Source organism: Cyprinus carpio, chromosome A9, assembly GCF_018340385.1.
Source record: "Cyprinus carpio isolate SPL01 chromosome A9, ASM1834038v1, whole genome shotgun sequence".
NCBI lineage: Eukaryota > Metazoa > Chordata > Actinopteri > Cypriniformes > Cyprinidae > Cyprinus > Cyprinus carpio.
The window spans coordinates 32,212,598-32,230,438 of NC_056580.1; the positions used below are offsets into that span (position 1 = coordinate 32,212,598).

Here is a 17,841-nt window from a genome sequence, read left to right on the forward strand (position 1 = left end):
AACGATATTATTTAATCAGGAGCTACAACTCTCTTAGAGTAACAGCGTAAAAATAAATCAACACCCTGAAACGAGCACATCTTAGTGCTAGGTGTACTTCTTTGTTGTATCATCTATTACGGCGTCTACCATGCTATTACTTTTCGATTGAATGCGGGTAGTCAAAGTTACAAGAAAATTCATCTGCGGTCTGTCATCCGAGGCGGTGCCCGGGGAATGAGGGCCCCGGGGGGCGGAGCGGGGCAGGAACGGGGAGGAGGCAGGGGAAAGCAGAGGATAAGGACAGGCGGGGGGGGGGGGGGGGGTGGGCGGGGGGGAGGGGGGCGGGCGCGCGCGAGTCGGCCGGGGGGCGGGGCGGGGCGGAGGCAGGCGGGAAGGCAGAGCGGAGGGCAGGGAGGGGGAACAGGTGGGGGGCCCGGGACGGGGCCAGGGAGGATGGGGCGGGGACGAAGCCCACCGTCCGGGGCGTGCGGGAACATGGACCGGGGGAAGGCGGAACGCAGCCCCAGGGTTCCTGCTCCCGAGAGGAGTGAAGGCGGCAGGGCGGCAAGGATGGAGGTCGGGGGGAACACTGCCTCTCCAAATGCACTGTGTGACCCAACGGACGCCCTGTGACGGGTTTTTTTTTTTTTTTTTTTTTTTTTTTTCCATCCCCCCCTCCTGAGGCCCCGAACCAACAACATAACTGGACACTGAACACTTTAGTTCCCAACTAGCTAATTGGTTTTGAAGTGCACTATGCATGAGTAGATCGTTGGAACCTGTGTTTATGTGTAATTTTCTCTCTTTCTGTTACAATGCTTCCCCAGTCAAGGACAAGTTTGGAGGTTTGCACAGCTTTTCTCCACCTTCCTAAAATCGTCAGCCCCCCCTTTCCCCCCCGCTCTCCTACCAGTTCATGTCCCCATGATCTTTCTGTACGCAACTCACAAAAAAGGCCCTTCCCAACCCGTAACACCTGCAGGATTCTTCATTTTAATCTTTCTTTAAACTGATTTATTTTCTGTTTCTTTAGCGAAGAGAGTTTTGTTTTGATTGTTGTTTTCAGTCTTAAACTTATTCCAGTCTTACAGATGTTGAGTGGTGAGTGCTGGGTGATATAGCTTAAACAATTCCTCAATTATATATCTCAAGATTTTATATATCTAAGTTTGTTAATTTATGTATATGTCTTCTGAAATAGCTTATGTTTTTTTTTTATGAGCCTTTATTTCGACAGCCATTGTTACTTTGTGTATTATAAAAATGTGTAATTACATTAGTTAAATACTAATATTTTTTTTCATGTAAAATGTTTATACTTACTAAAACGCAAAGATCATAGTTTTTGTCAGTGTCAGAGTCCATTAATATTTGAGAGTCCATGTTTTTTTTTTTACTGTACTTATAAGGGATAATGTGATTGCTAAAATCCCTAAGCATATAATGTACAATATGAAATATGAATAAATGTTCAATAAATGTTTCAAATTTAGTGTTATCTGGCGCTAGCTATATGATGACAAAAGTAAAAAAAATCACTAATATCGGCCAATTCACTACTATCACCCAGCCAAATATATGTAACTATGAACCATTGCTTACATTTGTTGGGGTAATATTAATTAATGCATGAGGCTTATTTTTCTCCCCCCCCCCCCCATTTTTTCCCCTTATTTGTTTGTTTTATTTTTTACCATCCTCCTTATTTTCACAAACTTTTCTTTTAAATGCAAAAAACCAGTTGGATGTCAGTACGATAAAGACAAGGAAGAACATAACCAGCCATTTTTTGAGTGTAGATTCTCTATGGGTTTATTTACTCACTCCACTGTGATTGGCTGTGTTAAATTATCAGCGGGCACAGGAGCTAATGTAATTAAATGTTAATGGGTTTCGTTCTGTTACCCAGAGCTGATTGCCGGTTTTGCATTATTTCCAGGGTTCTGAGTGTCAGTTTGCTAGGCATGCGGTGTCGTTTTTTTTTTTTTTGGGAACGACCTAATGGGCTTCGTTAAAAACACATTGTCTTACAGCACCTAGAGCCTCTGTGTGTTGCCGTGCACACTGGAATGGTCTTGAGGTTCGATGCTGCGTTAGCCCTAGGTGCATGTAAAGCATCATGTAATGTGTCATGTGACCATACACACTGCCCTGCCTCAGCTGCACGTCCACTGATGCGTTCCAGCTCCTTCACTCTGTAAGACACTCACCTCTTACAGAACAGCCAGCCAATCAGACGCACTGTCCAGCATACCCACCATCTCTCTGTTGCTCTCTCTCTCTCCAGGACTGTTTCTGATCATACACTGCTGTCCGTGTTCCACTAACTGCTCTCCAACTTCTCACGCAGCACCCTTGTCTGTTTGAAGAGCATTTTCAATTCTGTCCTCTCTCTTTTCCTCTTTTTCCCTTTTTATCTGTCCTTCCATTAGGGTTGGGAATCCAGAACTTTACCATTTTTAAAACAAAACCCTGAGCAATGTACTAAATGAATTATGTGTTTACGTTCTTAATTGATTGTAAATAAACCCAAAAAAATAATATGCTAAAAAAAAAAAAAAATGTTTTGTTACATCATACTTACTGGTTGTAGTTTGATTCCCAAACAAATTTCTCTTTTGAACAGATTGTTTTTTGATCACAATAGTCAAAAATATTTCTATATCTTTATATAATAAAATATATTTATTTTTACAAAGTATATTGGTATGTTATAGTGTTATACAATATAGTTTGAATCAATTATTTTGTTCTTCCTAAAGGGTTCTAAAAATCGTGATGACCATTGGATCATTAAATTCCTTTTGATTCCCATTCCTACTTTCCATTCTGTCTGTCCTTTTTTCACTTTCAGTCTCTATTTTCAGTCTCAACATTCTGGCTCTTTCTTATTTATTTTTGTTTTGTTTTCTGTTTTTTTTTTACATTTCTTCCACTGCATTTTCTAACTGTGATCATGATCAAATCCCTGCACTTTACCTCACTTTTCATCCTCTCTGATCTCTTTCAAACAGTTTGAATCTTTGTTCCATGATCAGTGGAATATCAGTCAGTTTTCTGCACGTTCACAGTGGTCCTGTTCGAGCTGTTGCACATTTAGCATTGATGTTTTTTCCTGTTCGTTGTAGGCCTGTGGAGATCCCAAGGCAAAGCCTTCTTACCTGATTGACAAAAACCTGGAGTCAGCCGTGAAATTCATCGTTAGAAAATTCCCAGCCGTCGAGACACGCAACAACAACGTAAGTTTCATTTTATGAATCAAGTATGCTTCAATGACTCTGAGTGAATGTTATGATATTGATGCTTGTATAATGGTTCACTCATGTATTAGATTATAATTCTAATTGATGTTTGATGTATTAAAGGTGCTGCAAGTGGATTTGTTTTTTTTTTTATTTGTTTTTTCTAAAAACCTCTTACAGCACCTTTAATCCGTCAAGATAAGTGTTTAAAAGAAAGTATTGCATGTTTTCTCCTGCTTTCAGTGGTTGTGCATCAGTAAATTAGGTTTTTGATTGCCATGTTTACCAAGGATCATCCCAGTTTTTTCAGCAATTTTTTCCTATATCAGATCAGTCAAAATACATAATGTTAAGAATACTCATCAATGCACAAGATAATTTGCCCCTCTTCAAATTTGGTGCCGTGACCCGGATCTTATCAGATATTTTGCACTATTCTCAGAGTTGCTGATGAAAATAAAAAAATGCTGAAAGGGATAATTTTTGACCAGTTTAATATTAGAAGTACATATAGTAATATTAACTGTGTCCAATGTTAGTGTTTGTTCAAAAGCATACTTGGAGAATAGTTCCTCTATGTCAGTGGTTCTCAACCCTTATTTGTGTTTTTTAAGTATTTGCACTGTATTTATGAAAAAGCTGCTTAATTAATAGTGGTTAATTAATTTAATATATTAGATAAATTTACCACAATTAATTTTAAGATTCCAAAAGTTAAGCTCTCTATTAAAAATCTGCATGTTCAACAATAATTAAGAGAAAATAAAAACAAATATGATTTGTTTATTTTAAGAATTCTATTTTAGATAAGAGCTATGTTATTTTAATGTGTAATATTAAGGGTCCCCGTCCCCCTGTTTGAGAACCACTGCTCTAAATGATGACTTTAGATCTTTAGCAAATATACAGCTTTGCATACATCTCCTGTGCTGATATTAAGTGGATGTGGTGTTGTGTAATAGTTGTTGTAGTACTGAAACAAGTGCTCAATAATGTGTTTTCTGTGTTTCAGCAGTTTTAGTCTCCCATCTGATTAGCGTCATACCCCCTCCAAAACCACAGTCACCAAGCCCAGTCCCTTCTGTAACCCTTTCATTGCCATTGCCACAACCCTGAACATCTCTGAAGCATGTTTAGCATGCTGTTCATGGGTTACCATTTCCCCACCCATCAGAGAGTGATTCAAACATCACTGCTTATGGTTGGAAAATATGGAAATTGAGGTTTAATTTGAGGTCATTGTAAAAACACGATAAAACCACAATGTTTGTCATCCAGCCCAATTTTTTTTTTTATATTTTTCAAATGTTTGATGTAGTGTCAGCTTTATTAGGTCAGAACATGAGGTGAGGTCCTTATGAGAGGAGCTTTCCCCAGGACAGACGGTCTTTCCAGGAACCTTTGGCCACACTTAACTTGACCCACAACACAATCACAAATGAGGATTTATTGTTAATGTGGAATCATTTTTGTGTGGATCAATCCATATAACCAGAGAGAAAAATGCAAGATTAAGAAAAAGATTAGGAACATCGGTACAGCCCATGTTGCTTTAGGAATGTAGGCATGTCTTAGTTCACACCATCTACTGGTTTTTTCTCTGACATTCCTGCTATTACGGTCAACTCTGTGCAACAACTCAAAAAAAATGGACTTGTACTACTATGGGGAAAAGTAGTTTTTTCCTGGTTATTTGTGCTCTGATACCCCACAATCCACATGTTTCCACCTACAAGGTCCTAGTGCCAGTGACAGTATTCCTATTCTGACACAATTCTGCACATTTCCAGCATGATTTTCTTCAAAAACTAGATCGTAGTAATCAAAACATTTCGTACATTGGAAGCAGCCGATTTGGTGTGTCTTGATGCACGGTCAGTTGACAGACACTACTTATTTTCCCCATTTGTTCATAAATAAAATTTCATTTACAAAAGTCATATGTGATTGAGTGCAAATAAATTTGTTTTGTGTTTACATAAATTTTGATGCTACATCAAAAGCAATGTGGTGGTATAAAAACAGATATCGTTCGGCTGTCAAGTAAATGGATATTCGTGCCAGTCCTAATCCGCAAACTCTGGAATGTCAGTCAGCACCATTTTGGAGGAAAAGGGGTAAAGATGACAGTATAGCCTGAGATATTGTTCATAAGCCACAAAGGAGTTTGTTTTAGAAAAAACTGGAAAATCATCAGCATCGTGACATCTTGGATTGCCTTAATTTTATTTAATGGAATGGTCTCGTAACAAATTAACCAAACATTTATTTTTTCCATGTGTGCTATACAATATTTGTATATTCATACCATGTCTCAATTGTGTGTTTTGTGTGTTATTTTATTTTTCATTTTGGTCTCTTTGTAATACCAACCACCATGTCCGTTTTGAAGTGTTGTATTTCATGCCGCTTTGCCTTTCTACTTTGTGTTAAAGATGTTTAACTGCTTCTCGCAATGATGTGGAGCTGTGTCATTTTTAACTGTGTTTCAGTTGCCTTTTAGAGTTGTTTTAATATTTCCTTTTTTGTTTCTTGTTTTTTTGCATTTTTTGCATGGCTTAACATGGCTATTTTCTGGATTATTCTTTTGGTAAGTTTGAACTCCATGTGAATTCCAATTGCTTTATTTAGTTCCTGCTCTTATGTATATGTAGTTTTTTAACATTTCAGTTGTACTCACATATATATGTCGGTATTTCAGTAACCTACATGGACAAAAGGAATCTCAGATGGGCCCTTTAAATCACTCTTTAAATATAATGACCTTCAATTGTATTAGGAGTAGCTGTGATACATTTTGGGATGTGTTATGAGCTTCCTTTAAAGGTTTAGTTCACCCAAAAATGAAAAAGGTAGCCTGTGTTTTACTCGCCCTCGAGACATCCTTGGTGTATATGATTTCTTCTTTCAGACGATTCCAATCAGAGTTATATTAAAATTGTCCTGGCTATTCTAGGCTCTATCATTGCAATGGGGTGGGTGTTTCTATTTAACAGTCCAAAACACGTTAAATAAGCGCGCGCATTCATAATAAAACATGCCTCACACGGCTCCGGGTGGTGAGTAAAGGCCTCCTGTAGCAAATCCATGCAAAATTATATCCATAATTCAAAACATAATAAATACTTTTTCTATCACTTCCGGTATTTTATGTGAAAGGTCTTCCAGCGGATGATGCAGGACTTGGGCGTTGCGTGATTAGTGACGAATGCGGAGAGAGAACAAAACAAAACGCCGGTCATGAATTAGAAGTACAAAGCGAGAAAAAATGTTGGAGGATTTCAGTATAAGCCAAGAGGAGACTGGGTTTTCCTTTGCTAAAATAAGGAAACTTTGCTTCTTTTTCTCCTGTAAACAAACTCGTGAGACTAGCATATCTCAGAGGCGTGCGTGTGATTCATACATCCTGCGTCATCCGCCAGAATGCTTCCGTATACAACAGTCAGCAGAAGTGTGAGCAAAGTGTTTATTACGTTTGAATTATGGTATTTTTTTCTTACAAAAAATGCATGGATTGCTACAGGAGGCCTTTATTCACCCCCCAGAGCCATGTGAGGCATGTTTTATTACAGATGCGCACACTTTATTTAACGTTTACAGAAACACCCGCCCACTGCAATGATAGAGCTTAGAAGTGTCAGGACAATTTTTAATATAACTTCGATTGGATTCGTCTGAAAGAAGAAAGTCATATACACCTAGGATGGCTCAAGGGTGAGTACATAACAGGCTGATTTTCATTTTCGGTTGAACTAACCCTTGTCTGTTACTGCATGGTTACATGCTTTCCTCCATATATTTATTCACTCTGATCAAAAACAAGTTTGAAATGAGGTTTAGCCTGTTGTGCACAGCATTACATAGTTTGTGCCCCAACACACTTTACTCTGAAAAGAGCGGAGATGGAGATAAGGAAACTTTTTAAACTGTGCTATGCAACTATGCCAAATGTGTAGCTTTGATTTACAGTTTGCTTGGTTTTGTGGAATCTCAGAATCTCATGAAACCTGGCAAGAATGTGTCCAGGTCATATTTTACCCCAGTATTCAGTGAGAGGGGATATTTTGTGATATTTAATTTAATTTTTTTTTTTTTATTTAATGACAATTCCTCAAGACTATAATGCAGTCATATTGTGTAAAAAAAAAAAAAAACAATGCTAGGTTGTTTAAATTATATTTGTGTTACTGGCTTTAATTGATGCAGATTTATAAAAAGAATATAATTGAATTATTGATGTTTATATATTATTGTAGTAAAACTACATAGTAAATAATAATTGTAAAAGTAACATATTAAATAATGGGAATATAGAAAATTTAAATAAAAGCTAAAAAGCTAAAATCTCATTTTCATTATAGAAATCAAATTTGCTAAAAATTGTGATTAATTGTATTGAAAATATCATCTTTATAGTCCTAAAAGTCCCTACAAGTATTTTATATTTTTTAAAATGTTTTTATTTAGGAGCGAAATGTGACCTGAACATGTTTGTTTGCTTTAAGATTAACTCTTGCGGTACCGGGTCTTTGCGTTTATTACGGTTTCATCTCCCTCTCTGCTGTTTTTCATAATATTATCTCTACCTCATATAGGCCTACAGTTTTTAAATACCGGGACTCATTTTACATGTAACCTTGTAATCTAATGGAATAATATCCTTCATTAGGATAGGATGTGAATTATGTCCAGTAAAAGAATGCAGGGTGGGGATGGTGTGGTTTGATGGAATTTGTGTCTTCTGTCTTCTTAATGTCGTTTCTCTGATATTGGCTTTATGGGTATCTGAAGTGCATCATTACTCTTTTAGTTCTACCTGGTTTTCTGGAAAAATCCTGATAGATACTAAGGATTCTGTCACTAACTTGATTCTAGAGCGCATTTGCACTACGCTTCAATCTGGCAAAAACTGCTGAAATGAGAAAAGTCTGCACAAATTATGTAATTTTTTCGTTTTATTTAAATTGAGTTTAAACTCTTTTTAAACCTAACATAATATTATCCAAACATCACTAAAATATAATGGTATTAGCAGGACATCATATAAAATAGATGTGCATGTCTGAAATGATGTCAGAATACTGTTATTTTGAGTATCTTCACAGGTGCAGCGGTAATGCATTTTTGCTCTAGAATTGCAAATATCATAAAGACAGACAAAGGGTAAAGGCCTGTGCGTGTCAGGACTTGATGCAGGGTTCATTCACTAGTTTGACTGTCAAAATCAAATCTGAGAACGCTGTCTTTGAGTTTTCGACAAATTCTCATCACGGAAGAATCACCTGAATTGACAGAAAAAGAACAATTCACAGCAACAGTGTAAAGTGTAACACAAAAATCCAATTGTGTGAAAGTTTGCTAGGCTTAAAATAGATGCATACCATGAACATAAGGTTACAATGCAGAACTGTCCTAAAAGGGCAAGTAACATTCCCCCGGCAAATGTCTTGAAACTCATCCTTATTACTGAACCCTGCTCTGAGACTAATCCAGCAGGCTGACGAGATTTGTGTGTTAGAGTTTTCAGTTTAGATGATCCAATTGTGAACCCTGCTGATAAGTTTCCTAGTCAGATATCACAATCATTTTACTAAGTTTTATGTGACAGTGTTTAATTTGCACTTGTTTTTTTATTTTACAGCAACAGCTAGCACAACTACAAAAAGAAAAGTCAGAAATACTGAAGAATTTAGCTCTATATTACTTCACCTTTGTGGACGTTTAGTGGAATTTAAGGTATGAGTTGCAGTCCTGCTCTATTGACCCTCATTCAAAAAACACCAACAGAATGAATGTCTGTGTAAAATGTTCATAAAATCATTCTCATGTAAAATTGTTGCAGTGAATTGAATGCCGTTTAAGTTAGAGAGTTTACAAACCACTTATGCAAATTAATTCTGTTGTTTTCATGAATAAGATCCTGTGGAGTCATTTTTATTTTTATACTTGCATGATTTGTATTTCTATATGTGACAATGATATTTTAGTATTGTTTATATATGATTATAGTATTCATATTTTGAATTAGCTTTTTTTTGTATTAGGGCTGGGCGATAATTCGATAACGGTAATTATTGCGATAAAATTTTCCTTGATAAAATGATATGAAGAGTTTGATAAATGTTCGATATAATGTTTATGCGCCAAAGGTGACTCATTTGAATCGTGCCACAATGATCACTTATCCGCGCGGACCAAACTGCCGCGTAGCGCGAGCTCACTAGAGCAGATGTGTTTACTCGGTCAAGCGAGCATTAAGCAGGCACAGTGAGATCCAGTGTGAAGCACTTAAATTCAGCGATGAACACAAATGACTCGGTGAGTTAAACTAGTTTAAAGCCAAACGGGGAAACACTGTGTGCAACGAGACAGTCAAAATGCTTTTCAGTCTACAAATCGCCATCATTTACAATTGGTTTACTGTAGGAACACTCAGTGCACCATGGTAGTGTGGCAGAAATTTTTAGGATATTCACCACTGAATTTTATTAAAGAGTAATGTTATATAATTGTAGTATGTATTTGTGATTACGCTATAGGCCTGTGTGCATTTATACTGAATCTTTTTAGATTACTGTTTTTCATACAAACATGCTACCTAAAAACCATATAGTTATTATTTTTACCATGGTATTGAGGTGCTATTTGTGTGGTTTTAACTGGGTTTATCATGATTTAAATATATTCTACTATGGGAGATATTAATTAATTAAAAAAAAAAAAAATACAACAAACACTTGGTCAGATCACATTTAACCATATAAAACTGAGGTTGTTACAATTTTTACAGATGTTACTGATTTTGATAATGAATCAAAATTTACCTCCTCCTAACTCAAGCTACTATCAAATGTGCATTTCTAAAAAAAAAACGTGATATTATTATTATTATTATTATTATCATTAATATTATCAGGCAACCCAAAACTGTTTCTTTATTTGAAACAACATCACTCAGCTCATGCAGAAACTAAGAAATACATTTTTCTATTTAGATATTTATTTTGTTAAGGAAAGGATTAAATGGTCTGGCTTTAAAGCTGCAGTCTGTAACTTTTGGAGCTTGCGTCTGGCAGAAGAACATTGTAGCCGGAGCTACTTCTCTCTGTTTACATCTATGGCGAGTCATGCAGGGTACTGTGCTAACTCTGCAGTGTCGCCGGACCCCAACCAGACTAAAATAGTCTGAATATAAACACTTATTATAGGTGTACCGTAGTGATTCGGATAAGACAAAAACAAACGGTTTGGAAAAAATGGATTCATGAATGTACCTCGCTCATTAATATATATTTTTTGACATTTTCAACACAAAACAACACTGTGGCACAGCCCTGCACTGATTGGACCAGAAGAGCCGGGAAGCGAGCAGTGGATTTTGTTTATATTGGAAAGTAGCAGCTCCGGCTACAATGTTCTTTTGCCAGAGGCGAGCCCCAAAAGTTACCGACTGCAGCTTTAAATATCGACTGATATGAACAAAAAATATTGTGATCATTTTTTTGGCCATATCACCCAGGCCTATTTTATATATTAAATTTTTATATTTATATTTATTATGTATTTTAGATTTTTTTTTTTTATTTTATTTGCATTTTATTTATTTTTGGTCATTTTAGTACTTAAAGTTAAACTAAACTAACAACAACTAGCTAGTTTCCAATTCGTTTACATTTTTTTTTATTTTTGTTTGCTTTTATTTCAGCTTGTAATTTAACTATGTAATTATTATATACCTATTTTAATATTGAATATACTTGATAAAAGACACATTGAGGGTCTTTTAAAACCTAAATGTTTGTGGCTTTTCTTTTCCTCCAGGACCACGTTTGTGAACTTCTGAACACTATTGACGCTTGTCAAGTTTTTTCTTTGATATTGTGAGTTAATTAATGGCAATCATGCTGTCTTTGAATTTTCTGACATGTCAGATATAATAAAAGTGTATTTTTTCCACAAAATGCAGACTGTAAATTTTGACCTCACAAAGAACTACCGTGATTTAGTGGTGACGTACATTACCCTGATGATGCTGCTTTCTCGAATTGAGGAGCGCAAAGCGATAATCGGCCTCTACAACTATGCCCACGAAATGACACACGGTTCCAGGTAATACATCTATAAGATTTTATTATGCCGTCGTTTGGATGTGACCAATGACAGAGCTGTGTCTGAGGTCACATATTGTGTGATGTTTTTTTGTTCAGTGATAGAGAATATCCCAGGCTTGGACAGATGATTGTGGATTATGAGAACCCACTGAAAAAGATGATGGAGGAGTTTGTCCCTCATGGAAAAGTAAAATCTGCTACAACGAGATAAAAATCCTATTACTCTGTTTCCCGTCACATATGGAGGACATGGTTTAATCTGAGCTCTCTGCATTTTTCTGCCTATTTCTCTCTCTCTGTTTCCTGACAGTCGCTGCAAGATGCACTGGTCTCCCTCTGCAGATGGTTGTACCCACCCGAAATCTGTCTGCAGATCAGTGGAGGAACGCTCAGCTGCTCAGTTTGATTAGTGCACCCAGCACCATGCTCAACCCAGCTCAGTCGGACACGGTCAGGATAAGCTATAGTCCTTAATTATTCCCAATCAGTCCCAAAACTTTCAGTTGTCATACACAGCTGTCTTGTAAGGCAGCATTTTTAACCGCTCAGGTCTGGCGATTGATTTGAAACCTCTTCATGGGTAGCAACTCCGCTAACCATCTCTCATGCACACCATAGAAATGGAGTTTCCTCACATGAAGCAAACAGGCCTAAATTAAATGCTCTCTGTTGATCCCAGTATCTGATGTAAGCATGTTGCTAAGCGCACTAACCAGTTAGCAAATAAGCACATAGTGTATACTAATGTTCCTTTGATTCTGGCCAAAACTAAGTATCTTCAAGCTGTTTAAAAGAGCATCTTACAATGCTTAAAAATGAGGGCCACAAGCCGTGTTGTAATTATTAATTAAAACTAGTGCTGTCAAAATTAGCGTGGTTAATGGCAGGTGATTGATTTTTTTTATAAGTTTAACGCGTTAAAAATATTTTTAATGCAATTAATGCAGGGGCGGGGCCAGGGCTCGCTCGCCACTCGACTCACAACTGCTGTTTTCTGTCACTTTTCTCTTGACAAAAATTGCTTTATTCTGTCGCAGAACATCTTTACGGTCACATCAACCCGGAGACATTCATTATTGAGACTTTAAGCCCTGAAGTGAGTCAGAAACGGTAAAGAGAATTGTGAGAAAATACGATGCGTTTCAGATCCGTGTCATGTTCAGCAGCGCGGCAGCCCTTAAGAAAACCATGCAAAACAACCTAATAACCCAGCTGCTGTGATATCTGTTTCATCAAGAACAAACAAGAAAAAAAGAGGAAATAACTTTTTATAGAGCTTTGAGGATTCATCTTCATTTAATGTAAATTTAGTGATTGATAACTCAATTACGTGTATATTTGTGCTAAAGGGTACAGGTAGGCCTAAATATGACATTTTATTATAATGGGTTTATGTGAATTTTGTTTTAAGCTTACTTAAATTCGAAGTCATTTTTTTGAAAAGGCCTAGTAAATGTTAAAGTGTTAGCTCTAAATTATACTGTGATGTTGAAAGGCTATAGTCAATGGTTACATATTAGGGTGAAAAAACAACAATTTCATAGAGACATAGTATTGGTATCAGTGATACATTTACATATAATCCTTTAGCAGATCGCCTTTATTCCAAAGTGACTTAACATGAGAACAGTAAAAACAATCAGATCAACAAGAACAACAACGGTATACAAGTGCTATGACAAGTCTCAGTTAGTCTAGTACAGAACACGTAGCCAGGTTTTTTTTTTTTTTTTTTAAGAATATGATAGTACAAGAAAAAAGAAAAGGTAAGTGACTAGTATTAGTTGGTTAAGTGTGAGACGAAAAAGATGAGTCTTTTAGACACTGATACTGGCCTTCAGTCATTAAAAAAAAGATGCCATTAAACAAGTATTACAAATATACTGTCTTTATGTTGGTTTGTACATCAATTTAAAGATTGAATGTGAAATTATTGCATTAAATCTCAGAAAAAAATGTGCGATTAATAAGTTGTGTTTTTTATCGATTGATTAGCACTAATTAAAACTATTAAAATGAATTTTCATTCATTGAAAATAAAGCGGAGGAAACATCTTATTGGATGGAAAAACTTACATTTTGTCATGGCATTTACCAGAAATAAGTTAAAGCTGAAGTACTACAATCAGTAAAGCTGAAATGAAATAAAACCAATGACTGTGATATTGTATTTCTGAACATTGTTCATTGTCATTGTGTTTCCGATGCCCTGTGAATACTTATCCTTGGACACCCCTGGAGAAATGGATCGTCTGTAAGTGTGTTATTAAGACAGCATGAAATTTAAAAACTGACCCTTTTTACTTTCTTAACTAAGTATCCCTATTCATACAGTTTATGATTCCTCTGTCCATGTTAATTTAACCATTTTTCCTTAAGTTTTCATCGAAATGTAAATGACTCTCTGCCTCTGAATTTTTTTTCTGGACATATATGGATGTTACCAAAGTTAGATTTCTTCTGAATGCTGTTATATAATTGTTATACCTCAGATTGAAGGACAGCAACAATTGTTTAAAATATTGAGTAAAAAAAATTCACTAGTCTTTTTGTTTAGTAGTATTGCATTTACATGATTGTGGTTCAATTTTTAACTGGGCCAGATGGAATCTGTTTTTGTTTTGTTTTTTTTTTTTCCCACGTTTTCTGTGCTAGTTTTGAGGAAATTGGAGAATGTATTAAATATATTAAAATATTGTCAAATTAAACAAAATATTTAACAATATTTGTGAACAACTCCCCTTCCAATTCTGTGGACACATATTCGATGTGGGGCTGTTTTTTACAATATCACTGATTTTGACAGGAAATGTCTTTGTATGTAACAGTAGTGTTGTGTGGTATATAAGAGTCTCTTTTCTCTGTTCTGTGTCCTAGTCGGGTTCATCTTGTGTCATGCGGCTCTGAACACTGACCCCGCAGCTCTCAGTCTGTGGAAGTTGGCCCTTCAGAGCAATTCCTGTCTCTGTCTGTTTCAGGGACGAGGTCTTCCACATTCACAAAGCTGCAGAGGATCTCTTTGTAAACATTCGCGGGTCCAGCGATTACTACCCGCACACACATTCTCACATTTTCTATAATTAATTTAAACATATTGTGTGTATCATAAATGTAATGTTTTCATTATCAAAATGTGGTTCATGCATTTCATATAAAGCATGTCCTTGTGTTGTGTATATATACTATAATGGGTGTTTGTTTTCTTTATCTTCTACGTTACAACAAACGTGTCAATGACATCCGTGAATGCAAAGAATCTGCTCTGTCACATGCGTTAAGTGGTAACTTCTAATAAAGAAATTTTTAATAAAGTAATTTCTAATCCAAGTCGGTGTAAGTGGTAACTTTGTATTTCTGAAGATACCAAAACCAAAACAGTCATCCTCATCCTCTGTATTTACGGTAATCTGTATTTCTTCTTATAATTTCATCCAGGGGCTCTCCTTGCACAGAGAACAGCCGCAAGTTCTTGAGATCGGCCTTGAAAGAGCTTGCTACAGTGCTAGCAGACCAACCAGGCTTACTGGGGTCCCAAGGCTCTGTTTTTGTCATGGCTCTCTCCTCGCTCGTGATGAGATCATCTGTGCTGCTCAGACACGCCGGACAACATCATCCAAAAGAAAAGCACAGATGACTTCATTGACAAGTAAATCCAGTTTTTTATTACTTCAATCTTGAATTATTTATTTTATCTGTTCTTTTATGATACTTTAAGCTACACTTTAATATTTTTAAAAAATTTAAAAACTTTTTTTTTTCTGCAATTTATTCCCACAGTGCATCTACAAATGTTATTTTAGTAATATACTGTTAATATAGTTTATTCACAATTTTGACTTGGCTTTTTATTTATTTGTTTTTATATATTTTTCACATTTTCTAAACCAAACTAAACATTTTGGTTAGTTGGCAAGTTTTCAAATCTATATTTTATTTCAAGTTTATTTTATTTCAGGTTTATTCCAATTAACAAAAACTATTTTTAATAAAGGTGCTGTATGTCATTTTTTCACTGTACCAAAGCACAAAAAACAAACATAATACATTTGGCAGATATTTAGGAAACCATGCCACAAGTTCACATACTTGTGCTCCTAAAAAATCAAACCTAAAGCCAGCTATTCTACTTTAAAAATGTGCATTCTGTGTGGGAATGCCTGTTTTTGTTTTGGTCTGTGTGATTCTGTTCCACTGGCAATTTATTCCAATAATATTTTGTCACCCCGGGTTTTGCCAGAGAGCGGAAAAACAGTGATCGCAGCCATGGAAGCCAGCAAACGAACGAGTCAGGAGATCACAGATCTACCCGACCTAAAAAGCCCTCGGATTCAATCTAAAAAGATTCTAAGACCAAGGCATATTAAAATGAGGATAAATCAATCATCATTTCCAGTTATAATGTAAGGCTTGTCGCCCTCCATTGTCAGTTGCGCTCATTCCTGTTGTGTGTCTTTTAACACTGACAATCACTGGGACACGCGCTGAGTAGGATGGGGCGGTAGAAAAAAAACAATATTTTGAATTTGGACTGCAGTAACCCATTTTTCAACCGCTAGCTGTCAATAATCTTACATACTGCACCCTTTAAAAAATCATTGTTTAATAGCTTAATAGTTTAGTTAAATAGTCGTGTGACCCTGGACCACAAAAAGCAGTCTTAAGTGTCAATTTTTTTTTTTCAAAATTCCCATTGATGTATGGTTTGTTAGGATCGGACAATATTTGCCGAGATACAACTATTTGAAAAATCTGGAATCTTCGAGGGTGCAAAAAACTCAAAATATTGAAGAAAATCGCCTTTAAAGTTGTCCAAATGAAGTGTCTTAGCAATACATATAACTAAATCAAAAATTAAGTTTTGATATATTTACAGTAGGAAATTGACAAAATATTTTCATGGAACATGCTCTTTACTAAATATCCTAATAATTTTTGGCATAAAGAAAAAATCTAAATAATTTTTTGACCCATAACAATATGCTTTTGGCTATTGCTACAAATATACCCCAGTGACTTAAGACGTGGGTCCAGGGTCACATATATTCATAATTTGAATATGCTTTTATTTTTATATTTTCAGTGTAAAGTTTATTTATGTTATTTTGTCATTTTTATTAGTATATCTATTTTTTATTTTCAGTTTTAGTACTTCAGTTTATAATTAGTTGCCAAGGCAAATTTTTGTTTTCATTTACGTTTTTTAAATAACATTTTTTCATATTTATATTTTATTTCAGCATTATTGCAATTACCAAGAGCGATTTTTAATTGTTTTAGTTTTAACAATAACAATACTTCTCAATTGATTAAATCATTCAGCACATTATTATTCTTATTATTATGATTTATTTATTTTTTTTTTTACATAATTTGTAATGTTGTATACCCTGACAGCATCTTGGTTCATGGAGTAATGAGTAATTCATGTGATTAATCTTGGAGTGGGTCGTTTTGGTTTACGGCTTAGAACCAATAATAGATGTTTTGTTTTTTCTGCACATTTCTTTTAAAAGTTCTTTATGGAGAAAATGAATGGGGAAAAATGCAAGGCTGTTTTTTACCTTAATTTTTGCTTGTTTTCTTAGGCACATCGCCAGAGCTGATCTTTTACATGGAGGAGTTGAGGGCACATGTGCGGAAGTACGGCCCGGTGATGCAGAGGTACTATGTGCAGTACCTGTCTGGGTTTGATGCTGTGGTGCTCAATGAGCTAGTGCAGGTGAGACTGTCCGCTCTATGGATCCATTACCTTCCTACTGCACTAAAAGAAAAGACACAGATCAGTTACAATTCCTTATGAGAGCAGTTGCTATTTGTAGTGCTCTCATGAGATTAGAATCAGTCATGTGCAGTTGGGTGGTTCATACATGAACATTAGTCACATTATGAATCATTCACAGGATCTCCAAAAAGGGTGTCTGAAAGAACTGAGGAGTAATACATGACCTTCAACACCACTAGATGGAGAACTAGTATTGCCGTTTAGCTTTGAGACTCCAATTAGGAGCAAAACTTGCTCGTCATGCTGTTTTTATATTTTAAAATTACACACACGAATGGTAAAAAAAACTCATGTCTTCATTTCCCTCATAGAACCTGTCTGTCTGCCCAGAGGATGAGTCCCATTATTATGTCATCCTTCGTGAACCACTATGACCTCTCTCAGTGTTAAACAAGGGTAGTGAAACCTCTTCTTTCTTATTTAAACATTCATAATGTGCTTAAAAACAATGAAATCTGAATTGAAATGTCCCTGGTCTTATTTTCTAAGATTTATTGGTGTGTTTTATAATCTGTAAAATCTGTGCATCATATTATTTCATGGTAACAGCGCGATGGATTACAATGTCGTTATTTTTTGCATAAATTACAAAAGGGCGCGTTTATATATTAAATAGATCATGGTCAGTGGCCAAATTTTGCATTTAGCGAGCAAAAAAAAAAAAAAAAAAAAATTATAATGAAAGGACTTCAGAAAGGTTTATGAATGCAAATTGAATAAATAA

At 35.8% G+C, this 17,841-nt stretch overlaps 1 pseudogene; it reads left to right on the forward strand.

Moving 5' to 3' along the window:
* Positions 1–9,534: 9,534 nt before the first annotated feature.
* The window catches only part of LOC122146218, a 33,521-nt pseudogene continuing 25,214 nt past the window's right edge, over positions 9,535–17,841 (forward strand).